Genomic DNA, 15,030 nt, shown 5'->3' with positions numbered 1-15,030 from the left:
TGAGTGGATGGATAGATGGATGACTTGATTGTATGGAGGCGGAAGATCACAGTGGGAACAGGAACCTAAGCGAGGGGAACCAAATGAAACCTCAGGCCACAGCAGACCAGACAGTGGGATTCAGGTTCCTTAGTGAGTGACAAGAGCTTTACATGGATGCTGTGAGGTCACACACACACACTAGGTACTGAGGTGGAGAGGGTGAGCGCGCACACACACACACACACACACACACACACACACACACACACCTGACAAGCAGCAGATGTCAGTGTGTGCACCAGATTGCATGACTCCTCACACCTCTGCTCAGAGCCTGTCACCACAGTGAGTCTCTTTCTTTCCCTCTCTTGCTCACACACACACACGCTCCCTCGCTCACACACACACACATACTTGCTCAGACACACACACACACACACACTCGCTCACTCACACACACACACACGCTCGCTCGCTCACACATTCACACACACACACGCAGGCTCGCTCAGACACACACACACGCTTACACACACACATGCTCACTCACACACACACACACACACACACACACACACACACACACACACACACACACACACACACACACAGTCTCCCTCGGGATGGCAGGCGTGAAAAGGGAATGTAAATGGCCTAGTTCCTGTCAGAGCGCTTAACTCTTCAAACTCTATTGGGCACATCTCTAGCTGAGCGCACACGAGAGCACACAACACACGCACATACACATGCACACACACACACACACACACACACACACACACACAGACGCACGCACAGACGCGCGCACATACAGACGAGCGCACACACACACACAGAGGATTAATACCATCGGAGCTGTCCCATACATCTTGAATAAGTCTACTGCTTCACTGCGCAGTGCCCACAGAGCACAAGTGAGAGCCCAAGTCACTGGGCAGCTTGTTAACTAAAGGCCTGTCAGGTTTTGGAAGTGGTGAGAGTGGGACGTGTTCTAGCCGTCCCGACAGGAAGTCTAGCAGCAGACTGGCTAGAAAGCCTCTGTTCTAAGCCCTGGGACAGCAATTCATAACGGCTCTTTGTAAGTAAATTCAAATGGGTTCGAAATTGGCAAAATAAGACATGCTGCCACAACAAGATGCATGGGGATCAAGCTGGAGTTTACTTAAAAAGGGTGGTTAAAGAGGCTTTGGTGGTTGTTTTTCTCCTCTGAACAATTTGATTCCCCACAAAGCTGTCCCTGCTTTATTTTCGGACATTTTTCAACCCTGCGCATACACCTTGCTGCAGTGGATAACATTTGTCTGCAGTGAAATACCTCAGACGAACCAAACATCCTGGATAGCTGTATGAAATATTAGCGGCACACACTGCATGGCAATATGTTTTCAGTCAAACGTGCTGGACATCTCATCTGCCAACGTACACACTGTACAACAGACAACTGCTGCCACCCTCACAACTGCACACAACACAGGTGTCCTAAGAGGCAGGTACATATGCAGTCACCTCGACTGCCTAAGAGCAGCCCCATGGACACAGCCAGTCACTGCTCCAGTTTGTGAGATCTACTTTGACCGAAATTGGAAAAACAGGAAGAAAAGTTAAGCTTCACTAGTCCACCCTTAGGGATGCTTGATTTAGAACGCTAATCATTAGCATGTTTGGCTTGGTTTGGAAGAGAAAGGGAAGGAGGTGGGATGCGTAGCTACGCCAGAGCGTAGGGAGAGGTAAGGCAAGTTTAAAACTCCTGGAATGCAGAAGAGGGAGTGAGTGACAATCATCCTCATGGGCTTCTCCTGAACTTTGTTTAGAAATCATCATTGGAAGAACATCTGTAAAAGGTGAAAACTTTCCTAAACAAAGAAGACCTAGTTAACCTACATGTTTGAATGTGCATGGCACATTACATGATACAATCCTCCACTGGAAGCTCATTCAATTACGCAAGGCGGAAACGGGAGCATCTGGCCGGGTTGTGCGGTCTTTAAATAGCTATGCCTCTCACTCCCTCTCCCTCTGACCTGCAAAAAAAAAAAAAAAAAAAAAAAAAAATGGAGAGAGCCAGCTGCTCCGACTGACAACGGCGAGAAAAATCTTTATCTGCGAGTGCCGCGTGCCAACGCAGGGTTCGCTTTCCACAAACCCCCTGCGCTCAGGTGCCAAAGGGGAAACCACACACAGATACACACACTCACACCAAAACAAAAAAAAATACTGCTGGGTAGCACCGGTCTTTCTGATACACTTACTGCCTAAGTTCAAACATACTCACAGAACAGGCTTTCAAACTGGGGGGGAGCGGTCTCCTTTGTACCCCATCACCGCAGGCCTGACTATGTGTGCCGGAGAATGCAGACCTCTTGAACACAACATGAGGACCTTATGGGTACTTCCTGAAGACCTTATGAGGACTTTCCTGAAGACCTCCGTTACGGTTGTCTTCATGAGCGGCCGTTCCACGACATCCTCGGGCCCTGGTATGGGACAAAATGAAGACCGGCACTAACTCGCTCCCTCGTTCGTTCCCAATCCGGGACGAGGAGTTGTACGTCATCACCGTTCCTGCCCCAGAAAAAGCTCAGCCGCTCACTGCAGGGACCAGTGGCCCACTTACTCAGGAGCCCAAACTGCTCTTCTCTCCTTCCTCGTCACCCATCCTCCACACTAAAAACCCTCCCTCAGCCTCCAGGCCTATAGAGACCCCCCCCCCCCACCACCACCACCACCATCACATGGGCTCAGTCCCCATCTGAGGCCCCCCTCACTGGTGCTATGGGTACCATCAGATTTAAAGGGCCCTGTGAAAAAGGAGATCTCTCCTTTTCACCTGTTCAACACTCCCCGTTTATCAGAACTGTTGAAAGACTGCCGGATCACACACTGAAAGGACACACACACACACACACACACACACACACACACACACACACACACTGTTCCTTTTCTGTTGAGGGGTATTCACCCCTCACTGTAATGGTTCAGCCCCATCACCCTCAATTGGTTTAATCGGTGGTAATGGGCTGGCCTATTTAAGGGCTGGCTCATTTCAGGTAGGGAAGAGAGAGGAAGACCTCCACCTTGCAGAGAGGCATGTTTGGATATCCTTGGACCTTGGTGCCTAGTTTATAACGTTGACTAGTTCTGGATCCTAGTTCTCTGGGTTCTACGCCTGGAACCATTTGGGTTAATTTTGTGAACAACCTGGCTAAATAAATCTACATGTATATATTTGTACTGGACTTCCATCCCCTGCCACTGCCTTCTCTCTCTCCTCGTCACAACCTCATCCAGGAGTGCACCTCCCAAAACGAAATAGTTCTTTCAGAATCAACAGTAAAATACAGAATAGTCACACGACAATCTTTGGGACAGCCACAAATGCGTTACATCCTACCGGTTAGAAAGCAAGTCTGTCGACTTTTTCTACCACCTAATTAGCCTGGCAGACCTTGACATTTGCTGAGCTGAAGTATCAATGCAACATCTTTCCCTTAAATGGAGCATCCCCATTAAGACTTGGCCTAGGCAGTCACTGGCACTAATAGCCCTGTAAACCAGCCCTGTCTTCCCTATTCAGCCATGTATCAGCTATCAGCCAGTCTAAAGAAGGTTCAAGTGGTATCATCTTCAAATGTTAATGTGCCTCTACTTAAGATGAGCGAGATGGCACTCTCTGCATCCTGTTGAGGGCATGGAGGAGCAGGGAAATTGCTCACTGGCTGACAGATTGCCTCAGAGAAGAGGGACGGAGGGAGAGGGTGGGAGGGAGGGAGGGAGAGAAGAGAGAGAGAGATATGATCAGAGGGAGGGAGAAAGACCGCAAAGAAACAGACAAACAAATGCAACAAGGTGGAGAGAGGGAGTTAGAAAAGAAGAAAGACAGACTGAAGAGAGAGGGATACACAGAGATAAGGATGACTAGGAGAATGAGCTGAGATGGAAAACATCTAAGCGAACCATGTCATCAACCTGAACTGCCAGAGAGCAGTCAGATAGCCCAGATGACCCACTACAGAGAGAGAGAGAGAAAGAAAGAGAGAAAGCGCAGCAGACGAGCTCTGGGAGAGACGGAGGTGGGGAAATCACTCCAAGCAGGGAGAAAAAAGTGAAAAGAGAACTGTGTGAAGAATGAGTGATGTATGGCATAACAAAAACAATTGAAAACACACACACACACACACACACACACACACACACACACACACACACACACACACACACACACACACACAGAGGAAGGGTGGTGCAAAAAGCGACATCATCAAAGCCTCTGTTGCATATTTCATCAGTTGCAAGCACATGGCAGTTATGCCCATCATCACCCTCATACAAACACCCTCCTCACATCCATCAGTGAGCACACACATGAACACACACACACATGAACACACACCTTCAAAGGGACGAGAAACACATTCGCCGTCATGCTCCCAGAGGCAGTAATGACTGGAGGAAAATGAGGCCACGCAGCAACCCCCCCCCCCCCCCCCCTCTTGCGCACACACACACTTTCTCTCTCACACACACACACACATTTTCTCTCTTTCTCATCTCCGGAGGGCCCCTTTCTATCAGTGTGGCCAGCTCAGAAGCTCACAGTCCAACCCCACAGGCTCTGTGCAATGCTCTCATAAAAGCACCACAGCTGGAAGCCATGAGGGAGAAACATCACTCCAACATGGTATCCAGCCTGGATAGGAAACAAATAAAATAAAATAAGAAGAATAAAATAAAAAATCTAATACAATAACCACAGGAACTTCACAACAGCAATGAACCTTCAGTCTGTCCTTCAATTGATCTTAAATCTCCTTGAGCAATAGGTGAAGACAGAATAAAGAAAGAAATAACTGCAACATGAATGCGCCTCATCTTCTTCACAGTAATTATCACTAAAAGCACTGGCGATAAATGGCAGGCTATCCTACACAGACAATCACCACTTGGTGCTGCCCAGACATTTTAATATGTAGGCAATCAGGCTATACACATGACTGATGGCAATCAGCGCCAAGCTTGAAGAAGGATGTCGATGCTCCGAGGAATGATTGATGTTAAGGCTGTGCGGTTCCCCGTCTACGCTCGATTGAGACTCACCATCTCAGTTCAAGTGTTGGTCAATGGACCACGTCTAAACAGATGATAAATCTGAGACAATGGCAGGTGACATACATTTAACTCCCGATGGCAACTTACCACTCACTCACAACACCAGTGTCTGCAGCTATGCCAGTTTAACCCAAAACGCAGGTACATCCGCTTTTCACGCGATCACCGGTTCTCAATTCATTGGATAAAATAGGGCTACAGTCCAATGCAACGAAAGGCGAATCAAGCAAATCTGTGCAGCCGTAAAAACAAACGCATGGCACTGCGCTCTGACCACGACGGCGCGCCTACGGAGGATTCAAAAGACAAGATGCACGGAATTTGAAATTCAGAGATGATGGTGAACAGCAGTGTCGTTGCAACAGCGGCTTCAGTCGGGACTTGGTTGACTGAAAACGGCGATCATTTCAAACCCGACAAAGCCTGCACCATCTTCACTTCAGCACAGCCAACAACCAGTAACCAATAGCGAGAGTAGCCTAGTATGAATTGATGGGAAGAGTCACTCAGTTCAGACCTTGACGTGAAACTACTGTTTAGATGGGCTACGCTGGTATGTATTAATTATTTGATTTACTAATGCATAATGGTATTTCATTATTCAAACAAGAGAAACCAAGCGAATTTTATTTACTCGCGACAGCTGATTTTTTTTTCGTCATCGAAAGAGGTTGTGTTTTTGTCTTCATCATTTGGAATGGCTGTGATTGCCTTCAGAATGCATCTGATGCATTCTTTATAGATAATAGATAACTTTGATACACTTTGAATATTCTACCAATGTAACACATATCTTGCACTGAATTGTGCGAAAAAAATCATAAAGATAGTTTGTTTTATAAGATTTAGAGTGTTTGTATTTGGTGGTTATGGTACTTTTCATCCGTTGCTCAGTCTAGAACGACTGCTTTGTTTAACTTTCATTGTGTAAAACAGTAGCTTCGTTGTCTTATGTCAACGAGACCGCTTTTCCCCTGCAGGCTCTCGCATGACTACATTGTTACATCAGTGGCTAATAAGTAACATTAGGCTACTTACCTTCCCCTCTTACGTCTTACGAAATGCCCACCTCTTCCTCTGACTCCGGTTTCAGTCGATTGCAATTGTAACAGAGCCACTTCCTCGCCTCTCACTTTTCCAACCCTCATTGAAACTTTTTCCCTACGTACCGGAAATCATGTGGCCGGCATTTTGGTATCTGTAGTCTTATTAAAATTGACTGAAAATGCACAGTATAAACGCCTGGTTCCCTGACACAATTCAACACACTCCATTACCCAGAAGGCCAAGTTAAGGAAGCGAGCCAAATACACACCAAAGAGCCCGGGTACCCATCCTTCCAGGGAAACAAGCAGCGGCATCATCCGTTAGGATTTGCTGAATTGTCTCAGCATTTCTTTCAAACTCAGGGGGTTTATTAGCCACGAAGATTCACGGTCTGTATGCTTGTTATCCTGCGTTGTGGTCGATTTATTTTTTCTTAAATGTATAGGAAATTCATCACCTGTATTTAACACAGTGCTAGACATTAGAAAAAACTATTATGTCGTTTATCACAACCAATCTTCTGTGTGTAAACCTTGAAAAGAATTCCCTGACAACATAGTGATTTACAACAATAGTAATAGTAACAACAATAATACTGATAATAATGATAATAACAACAGTAATGATAATAATTGTCATTATTTTTGAGCTTATAAAGCTGTCAGTGACAAAATATAGCACAGTGATAGACACAAACAAATGATAACAGGCTTGCAGAAATTGAAAACCCAAACAGAAACCTTATCAACATAAACGTGACTCAAACAGCTCTCAGAAGGTGGTAGTATGTGATCAAGGGTTTAAATATATATATCTATATATGGTGTGTTCTGAGTAACTCCTTCACTGTCAGGGCAGAGCAAAGGCCTTCTGGCCATGTTTATAGTCCAGCAGCAAAAGGGCAGCAAGGGGACACTGACTAGTGGTTTGGGGATTTTGTTAAAGTAAAGGCCGAAATATACTTCTACGACTCCGTTACTCCGTGGTCACGCAGTTGCCTCGACGGACACGTTTTCATTTATGGTTCTCCGACAGTTGTGGCTGTTGCAAAGCACTTTAAAAAAAAAAGATGGCGACGGACCAAACTCCGTAGATGGTCGTATTTGTACATAAAAGCTATTTGGTTTTTTTTTTGCTTAGATTTTTTAAAGGTTACCAAGAAATAGACAATGTAAAAACCCTGTTATTATAACTGAAAAATACGTCTGAGGGGATTTGCGAGGTGTCTGAGCCAGCTATCTAATGTTGGCATACTACTACCCACAAGGTAAACAGCAATGTATTGACGGATTGATGGAGTCGGATAGTTACAAAATTTGGGAGGTGCACGTCAGGCCACGGAGAGGTGCTCGGAGAGGGTTTGCAATGTCGGAGAGGGCTCTCCGTGTCTCCGTAAACGGACGACCATATATAAATTGGGCTTAACACTATGCAACAATTTGACACTTTTTGAGGTATTTACAGGCAAGTAGTTTTGGTACTATCCTCAAATTCATTGTGATAGCATATGGTCATGTGAAGGACAGATAAACATCTTCCATTCAGGACATGCACTATTTAGTTCTGTGTTTCCTGGCTGAAAGACCTTGCCAAAATGGAAGAAAAGCTTTCACAGCATGACATTGCCAGCTATACTGCCAAAATACACCAGTTAGTCTGTTGGCAAGACTCTATCAGTGTCAACTCGACTGTTGGTGGTGTTTGCAAGATTTTTGCATGCCTTTTAGGTAGATAGCTTGCTAGTTTTGGAACAGAACTCCGTATTGCTGCCTTAAGGCTACTACAGGAGGATTGTGGCCCAAGGAAGAGAGGGTACTTGAACAACAAGCCTGTCAGTCATTTCATGTAGGCTACATAGAAGTGATGTGATGGCACAGTAGGATTCCAGGAAGCACATGAGTTGTTCATGCTGCCATGCTGAGATTTAACTCATTTTAAGTCCACGATTCTGATGAAAGGTTGTTGATATTTGAGCTCAGCAACCAATTAAACACCCCTCCCTTCCAGGCTCCTGAAGCAGTGTGTTGAATGGCTGCAATAGCATATGGCTCGGTTAGAGGCTCTGCGCTTGTTTCCAATTTACAGAGCCAGGACTGTGCACAAACACCTGGGTTTTTGGAGCACACACAGAGAATGGACAGCTAGAGAAAAGTGAGGAGCAATTAGCTGAATTTGAAAAAAGGGTATTGTATTAGAATAGCGCACTGTGCTTTTAGAAGGCAGGTGGATTTCTTGTTGCCTTTCCATTTTCATTTAGCAGACAGTTGAAACCAAAGGCATATAAAGTATAGTAATAATTTCAAACAGTATGAGTGCACCCTGGGCATCAGACCCATGACCTTGGTGTTGTTAGCACCCAGCTCCACTAGTCGAGGGGCTGGACCATCTGGTCAGAGTCTCACCCTCAGTTATTGTATTGTTCACAATAGCATCTAGAGGTGGACCGTTATAATTACACCAAGGACTAAACATGGACAGCTATCTTTGCAGCAGATGTGCTGTCAATTTCAAATAGCATATCTTCTGTACACACAAAGCCTGGGGGAGACCAGAACCCACTGTGGCTTCACGGAGCAGAGCCATGACATAACTCTGTACTGCCATCTTGTGGTCGTCTTGAAGTCAGACATGCCTGAGAACTCAAACTCTCACTAAATACCAGCCTACAGCCCTCTACCTCAAGGGGCTACTGCTAAGAAGTGTTCAGCATCATGTGCATAAAGGCTTAGGGTTTAAGCAGAAGTCAAGTCATGTCAAGTCAGCTCAGGTTTATTTGTAGAGCACATTTAAAAACAACAGCTGTTGACCAAAGTGCTGTACAAGCAAAACAGCAAAAAACATAAAGCAACTCAGTACAAACAAAGGCTATAAAAGACAATTTGAAAAGTAAAAAACACGAGACCATAGCAATAAAACGAAAGAAAAAGCATTTATCATACTGAGTTAAAAGCCAGGGCATAAAAATGTGTTTTATGATGGGATTTAAAGCAGCATAATGTCACAATTTTACCTTAAAATAACAGCTTCAGAATCATTTTGGTGGTGCACTGACTTAAAAAAATATGAAGAATGGCATCTGTGCTACTGCCACAGCACACCTGGTGTAAGTTTGGTGGACAGGGCACGACACGTCTCGCGAGAACTATGTAATCCTTCATGGTACCACCTCATACAACAACTAGACCCTTCTGTTAGCTATAAGAAGAAGCTAGCGCAATATCCTCTGTATGGCCATCATGGCAGAGGCGACGAAAAAAACGAAAAAGACATTGTAAGAGGAAGCAGAGAAGAAAAAAAGAGAGTTACCGAGCAAGAGACCAAAAAAGAGTAAGTCTCGGACTGGTTTTTACTTGTTGGCGAGAGCTAAAAGAGACAAAAGCATTCAAAGTCAGGTGCCAAGCTGACTTTCTTTCTGTTGGACTAGTCAGTAATATGTCTTGTGCTGCCGTGCTTGATTTTTCGCTGTGTTTGGAAAGTTGCCGACTTGTTGACTCATCATAAACATCCCTGCCAATGTTATTTATGAAAGAATGTGATGTAAGCTGGAACCTTATCTGTGTCATCCCTGTCTCACGGTGAGTTGCAGTTTTCCAAGATGCCAAAAGTCGTTGATCTCAGTTAGCCCCGTCTCAGGCTAGCATCCAAATAAACTCATCTCACCCCGAAAAGTTTGATCAGTCTTCGTCAATCTCACGCCAAATAAGCCTTGGAAGTTTGCAACCTCTCAGCTAACTAGTTAGCTTGTAATAAATTACACTGTCCAATGTATATTATGGGCCTGAATGTTATTATGTTATATGTGCCTTTTTTTTATTGTTCCGGTTATGTTGGTGTTCATCTCCGATGTCGCAATAAATAAAACTATGTAGTCATATTTGTGTAAAATCTTGTAATATTACTCTACCGTGTCAGTTGGCTTTTGGTGTTGTCTTTGCCAGTTCTTTATCAGCTTGTCAACAAATACACATGTACCACTGTCCATTAGGGGGTCTAATTTGTATTTACTACAGTGGTGTAAAAGTGAGCTACACGCCACAACTTTAGGGGGAGCTCAGTAGCAAAAAAGGCAGTGTAGGGGCCAGTCTTACATGCAGGGGCAGCTCAGGAGTCTAGGGTGCAACCAAAAGGAACTGGTCAGCTGACCTGAGTGACCTTGATAGGGATGTGCGTTTTTAATACATCAGAGAGATAGGTCGGAGCACATTAAACGGTGTGTAGGCAAAATCTTAAAAATGAATCTTATTACTAAAGTGTACAGGGGTCATGTGCTCACGCTTGCATGTTCCTGTTAGAAAACAAGCAGCAACTGTAGGCGTGAGAGGGAGGCCTTGCTAACACCAATGTAGAGGGCGTTACAGTAGTCAAACTGGGGCAAGATAAAACATTTATTACCCTTTCAAAATCATAAAATAATAAAAAAGGCTTGATCTTAGATAAGTGCCTAAGTTGAGAAAAGATTTATTTAACCACTTTTTTATCTGTTTGACAATTTTTTAATCTCCATCCATAATCACGCCCAGAATGTTTGCAGTAGGTTTTACACATGCTAAACATAGGAACATAGGTCCATATGAGGGGTGTCACAAGCACCCCTGGGTCTAAATATAATTATTTTTGTTTTATGCTCATTGAAGGCCATTCAAGCTTTGATTTGCTCGAGACAGTGGTTTTAACAAGTGGGAATCTTGTATGAATAACAATGGGAAGAGACTCCATATTTTCTTAGAATGGAACCTAAGGGAAGCATGTAAAGAGAGAAAAGGACTGGCCCAAGAATAGAACCCTGGGGAACTCCACAAGCGAAGCTGAAGAGGATATAAAGCCACTAAGGCTGTGTGAAAAACGGCCCGAGTCGGCCATCCCATGTTGTGGGAAGTAGACTGAAGTTAGTGGTCAAGAGGGAAAACACACGGCGCAGGAGATGGTGGCTTTCTTACAAAAATAGCTATTTATTAACAAGGGGGATTCAAAACCCCAAAACATATATACAAAATGAATAAACATACAGCAAGAAGACTAGGCACAAATCTGTAGCCACACATCTAGCTTACAGCTTTGTCTATGTGCCAGTCTCTTACCTCTCCAGCCTGTCCAAATCTCTCTCACTCAACAATGAGGTGCGCCTTATATCAGGCCGCCGTTTGGGCTAGATTGGTCCAATTAATGTCAATTGGACCCCTTCCACAGATGTGGGGGAACCCGGATCCAACCATTCTGGTGGGGGAGTCCAGTCCTTCTTCCCTCTTGGGCCACAGTGAGAAGGGGGAGGGATTTCACCTTCTCACAGGCTGACAGATAAACTTTGGTAAGGAAGATCTGAACCATACCAGAGCAGTACCTTTAATGCCAACACAATACTCCAGGCGAAAGATAAGTACATTAAGGTCTACTATGTCAAATGCAGCTGTGAGATCTAAACGAATGACAGAGTCCCCAGAGACAGTAGCTAATTACAGATTATTGAAAACTTTTAACAGTGCAGATTCGGGGCTGTGAAGGGCTTTAAAACCAAACTGGAGCAGCCCAAGAATGCTGCGTATGTCTACATAAGATTGTAATTGTTTGAGTACAACTTTCTCCAAAATGTTGGAAGAGACAGGAGTTTGGAAATTGGTCTAAATGGGAGAGGACTGAGGTGTCCAGGCTGGGTTTTGTAATCAGTGGTTGCACTACTGCATGCTTACAGTTTTCTTGTACAAATACTGGTGCTCGGTCCAGTAGTCTGAGAAATCTCTTTTACAAGGCAAGGGGGGACAACGTCTGATAATTTAATGCGACCAACAGTTTCCTTTAGGAGAGAGAGAGAGACACACAGGCTCAAACTGGTTACAAATCGCAGGGCAAGTGACAGTGATGAATGGGATGGAATTTTTTGCAGGTATCTGAGGACACATCAAGGCAAGTAGATTGGGGGGTATTAAGAACGGTGGTAATGGTACTAAAAACAACACAAGGTTTATGACAGTATGACAGCACGGTTTTCTCATATCTGCACCAGTTTTCCTTTAAAGTAACAGTATGCAACAATTGTACCTTAAAATAACAGCTTGAAAAAAATTGTGCCGCTACAATGACTTTTAATATGGCGATTTGCGCCTCCGCCATTGCCATCGGGGGTCTGTGGGGAAATAACTCCGCTATGTAGGATTCTGAGGCCGCCCGATCTGGGGGCGGATGTACTTCGACCTGCTTTCTGGCAGTGATTACGCAATGTCATATAGTGCCAGTCCACGCTCGCAGCTACAGTATAAGGGAGAAGCAAGCGAAGTCTCATCAGTATTCATCATGGAGAACGCACCAAAGAAACAGAAGAAGACGATGTCTGATGAAGCAAAGAAGAGAAAAAGAGAGGCCGACAGAGCAAGAGATCGGACTAGGGTCACAATCGGAACAGCTTTTACTCGTTGGAGAGAGCTGAAAGACACATTTGGATACAAGTTCGATTCACAGCTAGCCATCTTTCTGCTGGATTAGTAAGTAGTTTGTACTGTATCTTGCTTGATGTTTGACTGTGTTATCAAAGTTGTTGACTCGCTAGTTTGTCATACGTAACATACATAAATAGGTTTTGCTAGGCTTTAGGGTGACCAGATTTGAGTTTGTAAAAAAGAGGACTTCGTCGCTGGGGGAGGGTGCGGGGTCCAGCATGCTAAACACTAGCCTACCCTGCCTTCTCCCCTGCGACGAAGTGTCCTCTTTTTCACAAACTCAAATCTGGTCACCCTATTATAACACTTTTGGACATTGATGCTAGGTTTACGTCCTCTTTTTTGTCCAGGTAAAAGAGGACTTGTCCGCCCGGGTAAAATAGGACGTCTGGTCACCCTAGCTTAGCCGCTATCAAGACATCTCGTTAGCGATATCAGACATCTTGTTATAACACGCTTGGACAATGATGCTAGTAATAATCGAGTAGCTAGTAATAACGTCGTATACACTTCTTTGTAATGTTATTGTGATCGCTATCTGGCTAACTTGCCACCCAAGCTCCACTAGTCTCAGGATATTCCAGATATTTCCAAGGAATTTAGCGATAGTTGACTTTGTCTGTTAGCATTCCCTTACAGCCAGTTGGTCTGTGGTTCATGTTTCGTTAGCTTAGTATGCTACTTGTGTGTTACCTGACTTGAATGCCGTGATTTGTGAAAACATATATAAATATGTAGCGGCAAACATACTGAATTGGTTCTTTCTATCAAAAGCGGTAGGGAATGTCTACTCCCAGCAAGGGACATGCACAGCCACCACCGCCGCCTGTATCTAGGATTTCAGAAGAGTCCGACTGAGATGGGTATGTATCTTAGAACTGCGTTTCTAAACCAGCCATGCAGGACATTGTAAGTTGTGACTGACTTATTTATCTTTTGAATCAGGGACAAAGAATTCGCTATGCAAGGTGTTCAACCGTTGGGCAAAGAAACCGAAGCGGTTGGTGTGCTAGAATCTAGGTGAGTTCGTCTTACAACTGCGACCGTAATGCATTGTTTTGTTGATGAATATATTTATTTAGATTCGTTTTATATTCACAGCATGCACTCCTTGAGCATTGCTGAAGAGCAGCAGCATGACTCTCTGGATGAGGAGGAGGCGAATTATATGAGGAATAGCATGTAAGTCTTGCACATGAAACCATCTTAGTTCGTGTTCTTTTGTGCTTCAAGTTTATGGTGTTGTGTGTGTTTTGTAAATCATTTTTATTTACAGTATTGACATGGATGATTGCTGGGAGGATCCTAATCAGAAGGGCTTGGAAGAAGATCAGGACAGCTCTGATGAAGACTATAGTCCTTTTCTTCATCTACGGTATGTTTCAGTTTCTAGTTGCATTTCAGGTTGAACTACTACTATGTTGAAGGGTGCAATCACAAATTCAGGAGAAGACAACGTTTTAGGAGAACATGATGCAGTTGTTCCTTTTTGATCTTCAAATTGATTCTATGTACATATCTTGCTGCTTTGCAGTGCCCCAGCTATGACTGCCAACATCAACCAACTCCTGGAGATAAGCATGGATAAAGCCGTGCTTGATGTGGCAACACCCAATCCTCCAGGTGAGGACATACAAGAAACTCCAGAACAACAAAAAGTTTCAGGTATGCCCCTATAGTTATGCAAATGCTAGTATTTGTCATACATTTGCACATACACACAAGCACTTATGATCATATTTCTGAACTTTTTTGTCTGTCTTGTAGAACCATTACCAATACAATAATTGTATAACTCTGGGTGATTTTCCATGTTTGTTTTGTGTGCAAAATCAGCTGCTTAGGCCTGACTGCTAAGCACATTATAATTGAAATTGAAATGAAGCCTCATCTGATACTTTTCCTGGAGTAGCATCTAGTGGTGAGAAGTGTGTCACTGACTGGGCCTTTCAGGTTATGTATGTGTTTTTCAGGACAACTTCAGATTTGGAGAATTTCCAAAACCACATACTCATGTATGCAGGAAAGCGGTTTGCCTACAGCCCCCCTGTTTACAAAACCCAGACATTGCTTGCAGCAATCGATTACAACTATCACAACCACCGCATTCCTGCACGTGGCAAGGATGGACACCGAATGTAAGCTTTGCTATAACAGTAGTGTACTACCAAAAATAATTCATTAGTTCTTACCTAAACAGTTGTGGAATTGTGCAATTACTTTACTTTACTAGGTACAGACAGTACTTCAACAAGAAGTCCGAGCGCTGGAGTGTATATGTGTTGAAGGAGAGAAAAGGCTACCATTACATTCCAGACCTGCAGAAGGCCATCCTTGCTGAGAGGCTGGGAAGTGGAATGGGCCTTCCCAGAATACAGGGTCTAAGGCCTGATGATCCCAGGCGCTTGGGTTTGCTTGCCGCAACGCAGCCTCCATCCACATTTGAACTTGTCGCGGCTCAGGT

The 15,030-nt window shown here is 44.2% G+C and overlaps 1 protein-coding gene across 3 annotated transcripts in view; it reads right to left on the bottom strand.

The window, feature by feature from the left end:
- The window catches only part of phactr4b (phosphatase and actin regulator 4b), a 53,319-nt gene extending 46,139 nt beyond the window's left edge, over positions 1 to 7,180 (bottom strand). Inside the window, exon 1 of one of the 3 annotated variants that reach the window (XM_031575665.2) lies at positions 6,130 to 7,180. The gene's annotated coding sequence lies outside the window, so the exon portion shown is untranslated. Of the gene's footprint in view, positions 1 to 2,254; positions 2,685 to 5,178; positions 5,539 to 6,129 lie in introns of those variants that run through there. The other 2 variants (XM_031575666.2, XM_031575667.2) reach the window with 2 other exon arrangements.
- Between the last annotated feature and the right edge of the window lie 7,850 nt (positions 7,181 to 15,030).

The sequence above is a fragment of the Clupea harengus genome, chromosome 11, assembly GCF_900700415.2.
Source record: "Clupea harengus chromosome 11, Ch_v2.0.2, whole genome shotgun sequence".
NCBI lineage: Eukaryota > Metazoa > Chordata > Actinopteri > Clupeiformes > Clupeidae > Clupea > Clupea harengus.
The sequence above is the reverse complement of the archived record's forward strand: the minus strand, read 5'-3'. Positions and strand labels throughout refer to the sequence as shown.